The sequence below is a fragment of the Macaca thibetana genome, chromosome 15, assembly GCF_024542745.1.
Source record: "Macaca thibetana thibetana isolate TM-01 chromosome 15, ASM2454274v1, whole genome shotgun sequence".
Taxonomy (NCBI): domain Eukaryota; kingdom Metazoa; phylum Chordata; class Mammalia; order Primates; family Cercopithecidae; genus Macaca; species Macaca thibetana.
In genome coordinates this window covers 20,768,571-20,785,507 of record NC_065592.1, presented here as the reverse complement: position 1 = coordinate 20,785,507, position 16,937 = coordinate 20,768,571, and positions in this window count along the sequence as shown.

Below are 16,937 nucleotides of genomic sequence, written 5' to 3'. Positions count from 1 at the left end.
ATGGAAATTGACACATGGAAATTGTGTGAGTTACAACTCAAGATGAGATTTATGTGGGGACACAGCCAAACCATATCTGGGATATAACATTTGGCATTAAGAAATCATTGACAGATATCACTTTCTCCTTGGATAGTCTTTGGGACCCATGAATTGATCTGCCAAGATAAGAATTCTGACTCATTCTGGAAATATAGAATATAGCACTTTCTGCAAAGTAAGGAATTCTGGTGTCTTGTTTACCACATTGGAAAAGGCCCTGAGATTTATGGCCTTGCCTGTGTCTGACGATAAACTGACGTGTCTGTAGAAATAAAGGATGTAAGAACTAATGGGGTCTTTGAAAGCATATCTTCCAATAATCTAATTTCATTGATGAAGAAAGCAAGAACTCTAATGGTTGTTTAAATAACATCCTCTTTGTTCTTGAATTGAATTCTTGATTTTCGTCACTTTCTAGGTTTTTTAAATCTGTTTAATTCAATCAAACTCAATATATATATCTTGAGAGTTGTATTTTTTTAACCATGTGCTAGATGTTCAAAATACGTAACCCACACACACATGTTAGGTCTTCCCCTGGAACTCTAGCTTCATAACTACAGGTGTTATTTCATGGTTGCATGTTTCACAGAAGATGCTGTTTTATCTTGCAACACAATTGTATTCAGAAACTGGACCCTCTTGAAATCCTTTGATTGATTAACCTGTACCAGAGATTTGGTGAACAGCACATATTTAACTAAAAAAAGGTATGAAAAATGAACAGGAATGAGATTACATCACACATCTTTAAGCAGACAACTTAAAAATATCCCCATGTAAAGATACAACTTCTCTGAAGTTCTTTTCTACTCGTTGTCACTGGGGGTTTCTTTTTCCTTTCTGAATGTAAGAAAATACCATTCTGACTTACTTAGAGTTCATCTCTCCAATATTTTTCTCTTGGCATTTTACATTATTCTTTCCTGTACTAGACAACATAATTCAACTCTGAATGATCTCTTGTTTCCAACAGTGCTTATCCAAAGTCATCACAGTTATTCAGCTAAATAAAAGGTCCTCTAATGAGCGAAACTTATCATCCTTAGAAAATGATGTAGACGTTGTATCTCTATGCTTGGACAACAAATCCCAATGAGTCAAATCATCATTAACCTAAGGTTCAAGCACTTGAATCATCATTTATAGATGTCCACAAAGATTCTGACCTCATGGAGTTGTGATGATCACATGGAATAAATGTGAAAAGAACCTGGCATAGAACCCAAAAGAGAGGAGCCTGGTAGAAACTTAGAGTGTACTGGTTTATTTCCTGCTAATTAACTATACATGATGATTCATTTTTTCCATAACTTCTTACTGTGTTCCTGTTTAGGGAACATCTCAGTCTCTTAAAGTTTATCCACCTCTCTATCATTAACTCGAAAGTAGTCCAGAAAAAACTGCAAATGAAAAAAAGCACAAGTTATTGTCATTTTCTACATGATTGAGATTCAACTATCTTGACAAAAATCCAGAAAATGTGTATGTGTGTGTGTTTCCAGAGAATTTACAAGCACTGAGACTTCTCTACAAAAAGCTGTATTATGGTCGAAAGAACATTCTTTTGTTCGTAGACTTATTAGATGCTGTGTAGGCTAACACTCCAACTGTTAGTGGTGGACAAAGACATTATATGTTTTTACTTTGATTCAAAACTTTTTCCCTATCTAGAAATACCATAGTTTGGGAGTCCTTAAGCACCCTAAAAATGGGAACAATAGACATTGGAGACTACCAGAGGAGAGAGGGTTGAAAAACTACCTGTTGGGTACTATGCTCACTACCTAGATAACAGTATCATTCATACCCCAAACCTCAGCATCACACAATATACCCATGTAATGAACCTGTACGTGTACCTCCTGAACCTAAAAAAAAAAAAATAGTTGAAATGAACAATAATCATAATAAAAAGAAAGTCCCTAAGCAGAGGAACTTCTGTATTTGTAATCTAATGCATTTTCTTGGCTGATCTTGGGAACAGTTGTCTTTGCTAAAGCTGTCTGGGCATGACTGAACAGAACCATTGACCAAAGATGCTTGATACCATCTAAATATAAGAGATTCTCAACCCCTTAAGCCCCTGATTCAAGCAATTCTAGGGAGAAAGGTTCTACTGGGCTTTTGTCAATGGAGCCAATGACAAAAGCACTCATGAAAGTGAAAATATATATTCATCTACAAGTGAGATGGAGCAGCACATACTAAAAGAAATGTCAGACTTCAGGCCTTTGGCCTTAATTTGGAATTATTGAATTGGTGTTTCACTCCCTAATATCCCACTATTGTACAAGTCATATGTACTTTCAAAAGAGCTGTAGAAATTACACAGGTGAGTAACAACTGACTAAATATGTCATAAATATCATATCAGTTAATCTATACAGCAATTTCACAAGATTGATATAATGATTGTTATTTTATAAAGGGCAAAAATCAAGGCTTAAAAAGATGAGGAAACTTGCCTAAGATTACCAAGTTAGTGCTAAAGCTATGTTTCAAATGTAGATCTATCTGGGGAGAAGGGTTAAAACACACTCATGAATAATCTTAATAGGTGCTTTATATACATTTTCTTTTTCAATCTGCATAAAAGCTCTGTTTTGTCTCCATTTCATAGATGAGAACATTGAGGATCAAGGAAATTTGGTGCTTATTCAGAAAGAACATGCAAATATTCTATGAGAAGGATACCTGAAGTACTCTTGGTTTCTGGGGGTCACCAAAGACATGGAGTTAGGTTTAGTACAATGGACTAAGTATTCCATAAGGTCTGAAAAAGGGAAAAGTTGAAGAAGGAAAAGGATAATAATAAAAAAAAAAGCTGCATTAGCATGGACACAAATTCTGCTTATATTTTAGATGGCAAATCTACATTTTCTGTTGAGTTATGTAAGAGAAGGCATTGTGTCTGTGTTCAAAGGGCAAGTTTGAGGAAAATCTCAGGACACTGCCTGCATTCTAAGTGGCCCGACTGATGGAGGAAATGGGCCCTGTTCCAAATTGATTAGTTCTGCTACCTTCTCATTACTGTTCCGCCTGAAGTTTGGCACGCAAGCAAGGTCATTCCATGCATGGGTCTGCGTGACTTAACTGATTTTGCTACAAATTTCCTCCCCTTCCACACTGCCACCCCCACCACAGCATGCCACCTGCACTAGAGAAAATTAAGAATCAGCCTATACATTTTACATGAGTTCCCAAGACCAGTGAGAAATTAATATTATGTTGTCTTTTGATAAAGATACAGCTGTTTTTAAAGATGTTCATCCAATTCAGTAATAGGAAATCTTGTTTAAATTCCTCTACGGAGCCTATACAGCAAGATGGAAAAAAGAAATGCATATAGACTCAGAAGAATATGTTTGAGCAAGTTTTCATCTTGCAGTTCACCTTATAAAGTAATTTCATGGTTACATATTAGGTTGCTGCCCTCCTCAAACTCTTAGGTGCCTCATTAATTCTCTATTTCCATGTTTCTTTTAAGTTGTTCCCTTAGCCTACAATTATGTCTTCTCATATTCTTACTTTCAAATACTTCCAGTTGTTCAAGGTTGACCTCTAATATATCATTTTCCATGAAACTACTTCATTTTCTGAAAGTAAGATGTGATTGCTCTCCTGTCAGATCTTCTGTAATTCCTAGAAAAGTTCTGAATCCCTCTGATTCTCAGTTTCCCCACCAATAATTAAAGTTATATTTCAGTGTTTATTGAAAAAATAGAGATAACATATAAGAAACCTAACACAGTACTTGATGGATAATGTTCAACAAATGGCATTTGTTTTGTTATTCTTCCTACTAACAAAGAAATATAATATCCAAAGTTCTTTGCGTTGAATTCAAAATTTTTCATAGTCAAGTTCCAGTCTTATTTTCTAGTCTTAAACTCTGCCACTGTGTCGGGAGTAACTCTGTCCCCAATCCTCCAAAACTCTGTGTTCTATTAAACTATATCTTTCACTATTGTATAAATGTTATGCACTTTCATTACTGAAAACCTGCACAGTTGTCTTACTTTTCTTTTTCTTTGCATAATGTCCAAGTTCTCATGTTTCTCAAAACGTATAGGCTATATAACAAAGTCAGAATTTAAATTAGTTCCCTATATCCACAAACAGTTTATCCATGATTCTAAAATATGCCAAATAATTTTTTTTTTTGAGGCAGAGTTTCGCTCTTGTTGCCCACGCTGGAGTGCAGTGGCGTGGTCTTGGCTCACTGCAACCTCCGCCTCCTGGGTTCAAGCAATTCTCCTGCTTCAGCCTCCCGAGTAGCTGGGATTACAGGCATGTGCCACCATGCCCAGCTAATTTTTGTGTTTTTAGTAGAGATTGGGTTTCTCCATGTTGGTCAGGCTGGTCTCGAACTTTGCCAAATAATTTTTAAGAAGTGATTTTTTTGATTACGAGCATAAGTTTTAATTTAGGATGAACTTTAGTTTAAACATCAGCTAAATGGCTGCACAATTGTAAACAAGATCCTTCGGGTCCCTTAGCTTAAGCAGGACTATTTGTAAAATGATGACAATATATACCTTTTAAGGTTATTATTATAGCTGATGATGTATATTCATATTACCTATATAATATGTATATATAATAGATATGTATAATTTGATTGTCTATAATAAATTTAAGGTGTGTATATAAATGTATAAATGTATACATAGTATGTATATATAGGATATATTATATATAATATATATAAGATGTTGTATATATAGTGTATATCTATGCCTATATATCTATGTCTATGTTTATATAGCACATAAATATATATAGTGTAAGAAGGTCTGTCTTAAATCTGACACAGGCAGAAATAGACCCAGGAGCCAGTCAGTTTGAAATCACATATTACATTTATTTCTTTTAAAGTTGTCACACAGTGCAGTTTAGTTTAGTGTGAGGCTACATGGACTGGTTAAAGCCCACTGCTATACTCCTCAGGCCTTGGAATAGCATCAAAAGGGCAAGTGAAGGCCTTGGTCAAGTGATCCATAATCAATGACTTACAGAATCACAGGATAGAGAGGGAAGGAAGAGACTGACTTCCTAGCATTCACTAAGTTGTAATAAACTATCTCTACCAAATTGGGAAAAACAGACCAATGTCTGTCACCCAGCAGTTGATGACTCACTTATCTGCTATAAGAGAGACTTAAAATGAGGGTTGCTATAGGAAGCCAGGAGTGTTACTGGAGTAGAAATTCATCCACATGGAAAATAGGGAAGTTCAGGGATAAAAGTTCTATTATAAAACAGCACAGTGTCTGATACATAGTAAGCAACTGATTAAGTGGAACCTATTTTATGAGGCAATAGTTGCTATTGATAAATTTGATCAACATTGAAACATTATTAATGATATTCAATATATCTATGTGATATATACATGTTTTTGTTCATAAAGGCAGAAATAAACCTTTCAACAGAAATCACCTAATGAAAGCTGCTGTTTAGCAATGCAGTATCCCCATCTCTGTGAAAGTACTGACATCATTATATTTTGCTGACCTAGCTTCACCAAATTTTAATTCAACAAAAAGCCCTGTTGAACAGATGCATTTACAGGTTCCGGGCCCTGTAACACTCAATCTGTTTAACTGAAATGTTTCTCTGGTTCCATATCTGTGCTTTCTGCTGGAACTGGATTTGGGTCTTTGTGTCTCAGTGGAGCATAAATGTAAGGAATGTCAGGAAGGAAGCCAGATTTGGAAGGCAAAAGAGGTGAAGCAGTGGCTGGGAGATTGCAAAGGGTGAAGTGTTGGAATGATACAGAGAAAGATGATTCAGATTATTTCATCAAATAAAAATGAGTACACAATACCCCCTTGTGAACTATCACGGTGATTTCCACTTACATGCAATATGAATTTAGCAGACTATTTCGATGGCCCAGTGAGGTTGTTGGAGTATTATTTTCGTGGGCATGTATTTTCTCTGTGAATGTACACGTTTTGATCAAGGAAGAAATATTAGGGAGAGAGAAAAAGAATACCTCAATTACAAAAAAAAAAAAAGGTATTAGGCTTGGCACAGTGGCTCTTTCCTATAGTTCCAGTACTTTTGGAGGCCAAGATGGGAGGATTGCTGGAAGTCAGGAGTTTGAGACTAGCCTGGGCAATATAGCAAGACCCCATCTCTGCAAAAATTAGCTAGGCATGGTGGCATGCTCCTATTGTCCCAGTCACTCAGGAGGCTGAGGCAGGAAGATCCCTTGAGTCCAGTAGGTTGAGGCTGGAATTAGCTATGATTGTGCCACTGCTCTCCAGCCTAGGCGATAAAGCAAAATCCTGTCTCTTAAAAATAAAAAAAAAAAGAAAAGAAAAGAAAGAAAGAAAAAAATGGAAATTTGATGCCTTGAGTTAGCTGTTATTCCAATGACTTGGGATATATTGATGCCTGAGAAAGGACCTTGCTTTCACAGATCTTACAGTCACATAGCAAAATTACATATGCAAGCATATAATTAGACATAATGAGGTTAGTTAAATATAAGGCTATAAAGATAGTGGACACTAAAGCTGGTCACTTGAGCTAAATCTGGGGCGGGGTTGGTGATACAGGACGAGCAAAATGAATACCATAGATGTGATATTTCAGTAGTCTCAAAAGTCTCTCTACCTCAGATTGGCCTTCTGAACTCCAGACATCAATGTAAATGTATTCATATTTATAATTCAACTTATATCTTGCTACCAACTAAGACTGGTTACTGATGATTATCATTAGTACTGTAAAACAAGTAATGTAATATTAAACAAAGATCCCTCTTCCCTGTCTGTCAAAAACTAAACAAAGATCCCTCTTCCCTATCTGGCCATGTGACCTTCTTTGGTAAATGAAATGTGTCACTTTCAGGTGAAAATAATAATAGATAATGTTTGAGTCAGTTTTCGCCAGTTTAGTGGTTATGAACAGTTGTGTTTTGATGGAGCGTCCATTAATCGGAGTACTACTGTGGATAGAGAGAGCAGAGCCCCACTCACCCACATTGAATATGCAAATGAACATAACAAAAGACTTCATTGGTAAAAGCCACTGAGATACCTGTAGCCTACCTGTCTGATACCACTCCAATTCTAGCGTCTGAGAATTAGACAGACAAGAAACCTGTTCTCATAGAGAGAGGGAGAATGCTGAATAAATCCTAGTTAGATTTCTCCATATGGACATTTTAAGAGTTCCTCAAACTCAACTTGTTCAAAACTGTATTTATTGCACATCATATTTTCCACCTCCCTCATCAACCTGATCACCCTTTCAATAAATAGTTGCTCAAGTAAAAACCAACAAATATGATGTATTAGTCCATTCTCCCGCTGCTATAAAGATATACCCAAGACTGCATAATTTATATAGGAAGGAGGCTAAATTGACTCACAGTTTCACAGGGCTGGGGAAGCCTCAGGAAACTTAAACTCATGGCAGAAGGAGAAGCAAATGTGTCCTTCTTCACATGGCAGCAGGAAGGAGAAGAATGAGAGCTGAATGAAGGGGGACACCCCTTATAAAACCATCAGATCTTGTGAGAACTCACTTGCTATCATGAGAGCAGCATGAACAGCATGAGGGTAACCGCCCCATGATTAAATTACCTCCCACCGGGTCCCTCCCATGACATGCTGGGATTATGGGAACCTCAATTCAGGACAGATTTGGGTGGGGACATGTCCAAACCATGTCACATAATCATCTTGAATTGTAAAATTTTCCTTATCACATTCAGTCTTGTCAGTCTGCTTTGTAAATATCACTAAAATCTACACTATTTTTTTTCTCCATCATCACTATTGAAGACCAGGGCACTACCCATCTCACAGTGGACACTTTCTTTCACAAATTTCTAATTGATCTTCCTGCCTCCGGGCTTTCTCTCCTTGTAGCCTCTCTCCAACCATGGTGAATTGCTACCAACATTGCAAATCTCAACATGTCACTTACTTTTCTCTGCTTAAAAGCTCAGGGTCTTTTCATTATCATTAACATGGTTTGCAAAGCTCTCTAAAAAGATGCGTGTACACTCGCTGTCTCTCTGTCTCTTCTTGTCTTCTCTATCTCTCTCTGTTCTCTTTCTCCCAGGTCTTCACAAATATGGTTCTCTCTAGCAAAAATGATGTTCCCTGTGTTTTCTGATTGATGAATGCCTACTCATGACAGATTCTTCTTTGAATACACTTCATCAGCCAAGTTTTCTGGCTTCTAGATTAAGAATTGGTTTATTTGTATGTGCTCCTATCCCACACTATAGAGTGTTACCTAATGTCCTGAAGCCAGATTCCCTGAGTTTAGAACTTCACTTTACCATTTACTAATTATGTGACCTCCTTCAAGTTAACCCATATCTCTGTGCCTCAGTTGTCCCACCTGTGAAACAGAAATAATGTTAGCATCTAGCCTCTGGGTTACATAGTAGGTATTTTAGAATTAAATGAGGCAATTTATTTAACAAGATAAAAGCATGGGCTGACATTGAATGCATGTTACCATTATTCTTCTCACCAGCTTTGTTGTGAAGCTGAAAAAGAGGGAAAAAGACTATGAAAAAAATAAGACTCAAAACTAAGAGATTGGCTTTTATCTTATAATAAATGGAGCCTATGGAAGATTTTAAGGAAAGAAGAGACAGGATCAGAATTCAATTTCAGAAAAAAAAATACAAGAAATACAGAGTGAGAGGCAAGTAGATGAAGAACTCTTTAAAGTATGCTCAGTGTACCTAGGTAATTTAATCTTAAGCAATCATATTTAATCACCATTCCCCAAAACTAAGAGCCCATTTAATTCTACAAGCATTTAAGGAGCATTCAACAAATAGATGCTATAGGGGGCTGAGATTTCAAAACAAGCAGTAGAGTATGTCGTGGAATAAATATAGCCTATTGGTTAAGAGCATTGAATTTACAACTACACAGACCCAAGTTAACCATCAAGCCTTATGCTTTTCCAACTAAACAAAATTCTTAAATGGACTCAACCTCAATTTTTTCAAGGGTAAAACAAGAATAAATGAAATAATGTCTATGTATCACCTTAAAAATTCTTAGGATATAGTGTTGTTCAGTCAATGCTCATTACCATTATTACTACTAGTACTGTTGATGTTATTTTATAACAGTGCTAAGTGACACCTTTAGCGAATGCCAAGCTGTTCACTGTTTAAATATAGAGAGCAAATATGTAGTCACATAAAGTATACTCTATTTGAGGTTCCATCCTATTAAAAGTAGGTAGTAGTTTTTAAGTTTATGTCCCATGTCAGTATTGTTCTAAGTACTATACATGTACAATGGTATTTAATTCTTACAACAACCCTGTGAGTCAGGTGATATGATGCTAAATGGTACAAATAGAAAAATGCAGGACCAGAAGTTAAGTAATGTGCCCAAGGGCACACAGCTAGTGACTAATAAGATTGTCACATGAGCTGAGGTAGCCTCACACAGCTGCCATGCTCCAAACCACTAGTTTATCTTTCTTCCCTGATAAATAAGAATGGGATCATTTTTAAATCATGGAATGTTTTGAATCAGTTGTACCATCTGTTGCTGGGCTCTGACAGATACCCACTCACTTTGTTTCTTAAAGCTTGAACTTAAACCATTCCAGGCAGATGGCTATACCCAACTTTATCCAGACCTAGAACGCTTTCCAAAAATCACTTTCATATTATGATGACCAGACATCATTTTCAGAAAATCCTCCTATATACTAAACGTTTATGTTATAACTTGGGCCAAAATAAATGGATACCACCACCCCTACCAGGAGGGTAAAGGTAAATTCTAGCTTGTGCACAGGCAAAGTGATCCCCCCAACACTGCTAATTCTTGGTACCATCTGTACTGATTCATAAATGGAAATGGTGAAATAATTTGAATGGTGATATTAATTTCTCCTTCCATCTATGCATGAGAGTTTCCCTCATGGATCTGCAAGGTCAATAAATAGCAACAATGTTAGTATTACTACTGAAATCAATGCTAAATGTTAATGTCAGTACAGCAATTGATACAACTAGTATGTTATAAATATCTTCATAAAAACTCTATAAAGTAGATGTAATTAATCATACCATCTTAAAGATGGGGCCACAGAGTCAGGAGATGATTTAATAGTAATGTCAAGATCACATAATTACCAATGTCACAGTTACAGTCATGCCAAAAAATGTTAGCCAGGTAATAGCCATAGTTATAGATGTGTCTCAGCATCCTTATTTTAGACTATGCTTTGTGACAGGATCCACAATTGAGCACTTTTATTTGCCAAATCTTAGTGCTCCCTAATCCCAAGGTTTCAGGTAGGAGTAAGGAGAATAAATCTAGCTAGCGGGCCAACCCCACACAGTCTCATCTGAACGGAGAAAGAACTAATGCATTCCAACAAAGTGAACAATATGTAAAAAAAAAAAAAAAAGAAAGAAAAAGAAAAGAAAAAAGAAAAAGAAAAATCCCTCATCAATTATTCCAAAGACGATGGGTCATCCTCCCTCAGTCTATAAAAGAATAAGTTCCACCCAACCTTTGTAGCAGTTCAGCCTGCCCAGAGTATTCCATAGTGTCAGACTGCCCCAGAGGTAAGGCAGCTTCTCCCATTTTGTGAAGCTAACTCAGTACAGCAGTGTTTCTTATCAGTTACAAACATTGTATACAGCTGGTTCACTCTCCATTTCACTTGAACAATCAAACACAGCTGTGCAATATTTAACCCAATACTTACATTGTCCTAAACATACTTCTTTATATTTATAAGCATGAAGACATCTACTAATTTAATGAAGCAACTAATGATCTTCTAAATTCAATATTCTTGCCTAGTTCATTGAGCCAAAAAAAAAACAAAAAAAAAAAAGGAAGAATGAATAAAAAAGGATATTCTAGAATATTCTTCAGCTATGGGAAGTGTTGTGGTTATTCATGCTGGTCACTAAATATTTTGGGTTGCCCCTCTGTGATCTGTGTCTTAGTACTGTGCTTACTCACTGATATGAAGTTGGACATGGTCAGGGGATGTGTTAATAAAATGTGAACAGAAGCATTCTATATTTTCTTTTTGCTTTTATAAGACAGTACATCCTCTTTTATGTTCTCTTCGCGTTTCTGCAGTGACGGTGGAAGCCTGTGTCCAGGTGGTATCTCTAACTACCTGGGCCAAGAAATGACAACGAGCAGAAAATTTATGCTTACTCATGCTGGAATTGTATTAAAGCATTGAGATTTAAGGGCTTCTGTTGTTACCATCATCATCATCATCGTCATCATCATCATCATCATTCTAATGTGATTTGGTATATGATGTAAATGTTTTTGGCAACATTTGGCAATATATTACAATAAAAGAATGAGTTCAGAAAATACTTGACTAAAAGCAGAAGGGACTAGATTTAAGAAGTTCAGGAATTTGTGGGACTGAGAGAGGCAACTGTTTCAAACCCAGTCTATAAAAAGGTATCATTGAGGATGTTATTGAATTTAACAAAAGCCAAAAAAACAAAAACAAAAACAAAAAACCCTTATGCTTGCAGCAAGAATCAAATGAAAGAAATAGCCATCAAAACTGCTGTTAAATCTTTCAGTCAATTAAGGTGTTTCAGAGAAAAGGTATAATTAAGGGCTTGATATCCAATACATACATTCAATTGCACAAAATGCCGCAGGAGAAAGACAGACAAAAGTCTTGGCTTGCCTATGGAAGTCTTGTAGGTTAAAGTTGCTGTAATTTAGGTTACAAGGGGTAGAGGGAAAAGAAGCAAGCAAACAAAAACACAGTCAATCTAAGGAACATATCTAGGAAAGAACAGTGAGGGAGGTATTGGCATGCAGAAACGACTCCATCCAAAGAGATATGAAGCCTACTAACATGTTGAGTGGCGCTGCAAATAAATCACAAACAGTCTGTGACTATTTGTGATTTAAAATAACACTAGGGCTGTCAAACTCCTAAGCAGAAAAGAGGCTGAAACCAATGCTCAGCCACTCTGAGAGCATATTCTCTAATGTCAACTTTTGATGTGACCAAGGATGCTAATGGAAATGGAAGAACTCCAGAGGACAGGATCATGGGCTCTAGGAAATGAAGAATCAGGAGCTCCAACCAGGGAGCAGAATGGGACACTATTATGGGAACATTTCTACTCCCAGGGGGACCTTGTTACATCTCTCCATAAAATTTCAGAATTGCTGTAGACCAATGATTATATTACCTCTATTTATGGCTGGGAATGTTCCTTGCAGTAAACCTGTGCACATTTTCCTGGCTTATCATATAACTTTTTAGTTCAATTTTTTTTGTTCAAATCTCTGAACCAAAAGGAACTACCTCTGGAAATGATGAAGAAGCAACAGGAAACCATTCAAGGATCTGGACTTCAAGTTGGTCACACTGGCTAGATGAGCTGTCTCTGAAGTGGTTGCTCTTGGCTTGGGAATGAATTTGTTTTATAAGTAGGAAGAAGAAATAAATATTTGCCACCAGAAAGGCAGACTGCCATAGTTTTTAGGACTGTTCAAAAATACTCTCGATTTTCTCCATTCTTGGCACATGAAAAATATCACATTTTCCTGCCTTCTTCAAGTTAGACGTTGTCATGCAACTGGATTGGCCAAAAAATATGAACAGACATGCTGTGTGTCATTTTGAGGAGGAAACATTAGAGTGTCAGGGTGAAACACTGCAGTGCTCTGGTAATCCTGGAAATATATGTAGGGATGTGCCCTCTATCAACCAGGTTCCCTAATTAACTGTAATGAGCAGAGCACCCTGCTGACCTGCAAGGGACATGTATTTTCAGAAAGAAATAAAGTTCTGTTGTTTTCAGCCTCTGAAATTTGGGAGTTGTTAATAATTCAGCATAACCTGCCTATTCGGCATTGATCATGGGTATGAGTTCGTGTTACCTAACTCCAGGTATGCTTTTCCTACAACAATAGAATGGCTTTACTTTAAGGTATAAGGTAGGGCTCCTCTGGTTGATCAATGTGATCCATCGCCTGAAACTGAACCCAAACCCTGGACTGGCAGCTATTCATTGAGATTATAGCCATTTCCATCATGAAGGCAAGACGAATGCAACACTTTCATGCTTCCTTGTTGCTATAGGCAACTGGCACTGTCCTCCTTCTTGAGTTATTTACAAGTAATAATAATTATAGTTTTAAAAAATGTCAGAAACCAAAAATTCAGCAGAATTGCATCTTATCTGACTCTCTGTATCCCATTTCTTTGATAAAGTGCATGCAAATCTCCCTCATTACTTCTTTGCTCCCTCATCCATTAAGATGGATAATGAGAATAGACTTGTATACCTCATGATGCTATTCCAAGCAAAACATAAACCCTAATGTTCTTTAAGTAACTAGGATGAGAAGTCCTATATCCTCATGCTCATTCACATGTAGTCCAAACCTCCTTTGCTACCCTAAGACTTCAGAAAAGAAGTTAGCTCCTCCTGCTGAGTGTGGCAGCTCATGCCTGTAATCCCAACACTTTGAGAGGCCAAAGCAGGTGGATTACGAAGTCAAGAGTTCAAGACCAACCTGATCAATATGGTGAAACCCTGTCTCTACTAAAAGCACAAAAATTAGCTGGGCATGGTGGTGCACACCCTGGTGGTCCCAGCTACTTGGGAGGCTGAGGCAGGAGAATCACTTGAACTGGGGAGGCTGAAGTTGCAGTGAGCTGAGATCGTGCCACTGCACTCCAGCCTGGGCAACAGAGTGAGACTCTGTCTCAAAAAAAAAAAAAAAAAATTAGCTCCTCCTCAAGAAAAGGTGCTGTGTGAACACACCCAATACTAATGATTTCACCAAAACAATCAAAGATCCTTTTGAATTTAGTCTTACTGTAAAACTTCTTCAAGGGTATTTCTTATGTTCTGTCTCTCAGTTAGTCAAGTAAAGATAATACACGTGGGTGGTATATTTGATAACGAACATTTAATAATTCAGACCTTTGCTATTGAGGATCCACTATATGCTTGGTCTTATGCTGGGAGTATACAGGGAAGGCCTCTCTAGGAAAGTGACATTGAAGTGAGGGAATTAGTCAAGTGAGGGCAAAGCCATTCCAAGCAGAGAGAGCAGCCTATGCAAAAGCTCTGGTGTACACTACTTCAACTTATTTATAAATCTCAAACAAGGCTAGAAGGGAGGATATAACAGAAGCAAGTATGAAGGGAGTTGGGGTGAAGACACAGTCAGAAGCCAGTTTATGCCAGGCCTTGTAAGCTTTACCAAAGTTTTAAAATGGTGTCTGAAGGACAACAGAGAGCCATTGGCTAAACTTACAGTGCCAAAGTTCCTCCTTTTGAAAATCACTGAATCTTAGAAATGCAAAGGTTCAAAGGTTCATGTCCGTGCCCCATCCTTCCCATCATGCAATAATCTTTTCCATAGCCGAATAGAATTCCCTTGAAATTCTAGTAACTATGTTTGATTATTAGATACTTATCGAGGGTCTTTTGGAAGTTAAACACTCTGCAAAACAGCTGGAGGTGTAGACATATCTCTTAAGTTACAGTGGTCATGTGGTATACAATGAGAATAAGAATGTTTTTGAAAAATAAAAATGATTCTTTCTATTTGTGTATGCCCCTCAAACAATAATTTTACTTTCTCCAAGTGGGAGACAGCAAAATTATGCATTTTACAAAAATTGTGCTTAATAAATAATCCATGAGAGTTAAAGGAGTAAGTATATTAGGCTACTTTGAGAATGATAGAAATGGAATAGATGACTAAATATAAGGAATAGCCCTCATGAGTCTAGTGACTTTAATTCTCTCAAAAAGCCACTGAGCCAAAAGTAGATTGAGAGAAGAACCAAAAGCTTGCTGCAGTTGCAGAATGTTAAGAGATTTATTTAACATTCTCTGGGCAAAGTTCTAAAATATTCATGCATGTTGGACATAATTATGTCATTTTATCCTCCACTGTGTGTCAATGAAATACCATTTTTTCACTATAGCTTGTATCACTTCTTTCGCAATTGGGAAATGCAAATAATTATAAATAGAGGAGTCTTAAGTAATAGAGAATTTGTTTTATGAATCTTATAGTGAAACTTTTAAATTTGAATGCTGTACTCAGGGAATGATTGAGAAGAAAATAAGCACATTTTCTCTATACAAAACAGAGAACAGTCCCTTTACAACCATCATATTTAAAGGAACATTGAACTAATGATTTGAAGGGCCAAGAAATATTATAGTGAAGACTGAATAGTGCCTAAATTGCTATTTTCAATCCAGAAATGACTGTTATTCTGTGTTGTTTTAGAAGACTCCTTTAATACCAATGAATGGAAGTTGCAAAGCATCTGATTCTCTTCCAACTCAAGGGGAAACATTCTGTGGAATCCATCTATACAGGACAAATTGCTAACCTTGGTATTAGTCGTATGTCAGCAGAGGGCTGCTGTGGATGAGCTTCATACACCATGGAGAACAAGAGACAAGAGAGACTCGGGACACTTCTGCGTTGTGGAAACTGCCTGAACTTCGGGGTTAATCAGATTAGGGTTCAAATCTTAACATCACGTTCAAATATTAACATCACCAAGTTATTGGCTGACTGACTATTGGAGTTTACTTAACTTTATCTTTCCTCACCTGAAAATAAAAACAGCCTACTTAGAGTTGTAGTTAAGATTAAATGAAAGGATTTACTGCTTTTATGGATGAATAATATTCCTGCATGTGTATGTGTGTGTGTGTGTTTGTATATATGTGTGTGTGTGTGTAGATACTTAGGTTGTGTCCATATTTTGGCCCATTGTGATTACTGCTGCAATGAACATGGGAGAGCAGATAACTTCCAACATACTGATTTCATCCCTTTGGTTATATACCCAGTAGTGAGATTGTTGGATCATATGGCATTTTTATTTTTAATTTTTAAAGAAATTTCTATATGGTTTTCTATAGTGGTTGGTACTAATTTTAGATTCTCAACAACAATATAAGAAGATTCCCTTTTCTCTACATTCTTGCCAACACTTGTTAGCTTTTGACTTTTTGATAATAGCCATCCTAGCAGGTGTGAAATCATATCTCATTGTACTTTTGATTTACGTCTTTCTGATGATTAGAGAAATTGATCACCTTTGAATATATCTGTTGGCCATTTGTGTATCTTTTTATACCTTTTTTTTAAATGTCTATTCAGGATCTTTGTCTATTTTTCTTTTTTAAAACATTTGTGTTTTTACTATTGAGTTGTATGAGTCCTTGTATATTTTGGATAGTAATCTTTAGTGAATATATGGTTTGCAAATATTTTCTCTTATTCCATAGGTTGTCTTTTAACTTTGTTAATTATTTCTTTTGCTATGAATAAGCTTTTAATTTGATGTGGTCCCAGTTGCTTAATTTTGATTTTGTTGCCTCTGTTTTTGGTGTCATATCCAAAATATCATTGCCAAGACAAATGTCATGAAGATTTTCCTCTATCTTTTCTAGAATTGTTGCAATTTGGGGCATTACAATTAAGTCTTTAATCCATTTTGATTTTAATTTTGTGTATGGTATAAGATAATGACTCAATTTTCTTTTTCTTTTTCTTTTTTGCATCCGAATATTCAGTTTACTAAACACCATTATCAAAGGAACCATCATTTCTCCCTTTCCTTGGCATCTTTGTTGAAGATTAGTTGAGGTACATGCATAGACCTATTTCTGGGCTTTCTTTTCTGTTTCATTGATCTATGTGTCTGTTTTTATGCCTGTGTCATACTGTTTTCATTATTATAGTTTTGTCATATAATTTGAAATCAGAAAGTGTGATGACTTCAGCTTTGTTTTTTCTCAAAATTGCTTTAGCTATTTGAAGTCTTTTGTGGTTTCATACAATTTAATTTTTTTATTTCTATAAAAATTTTATTAGAATTTT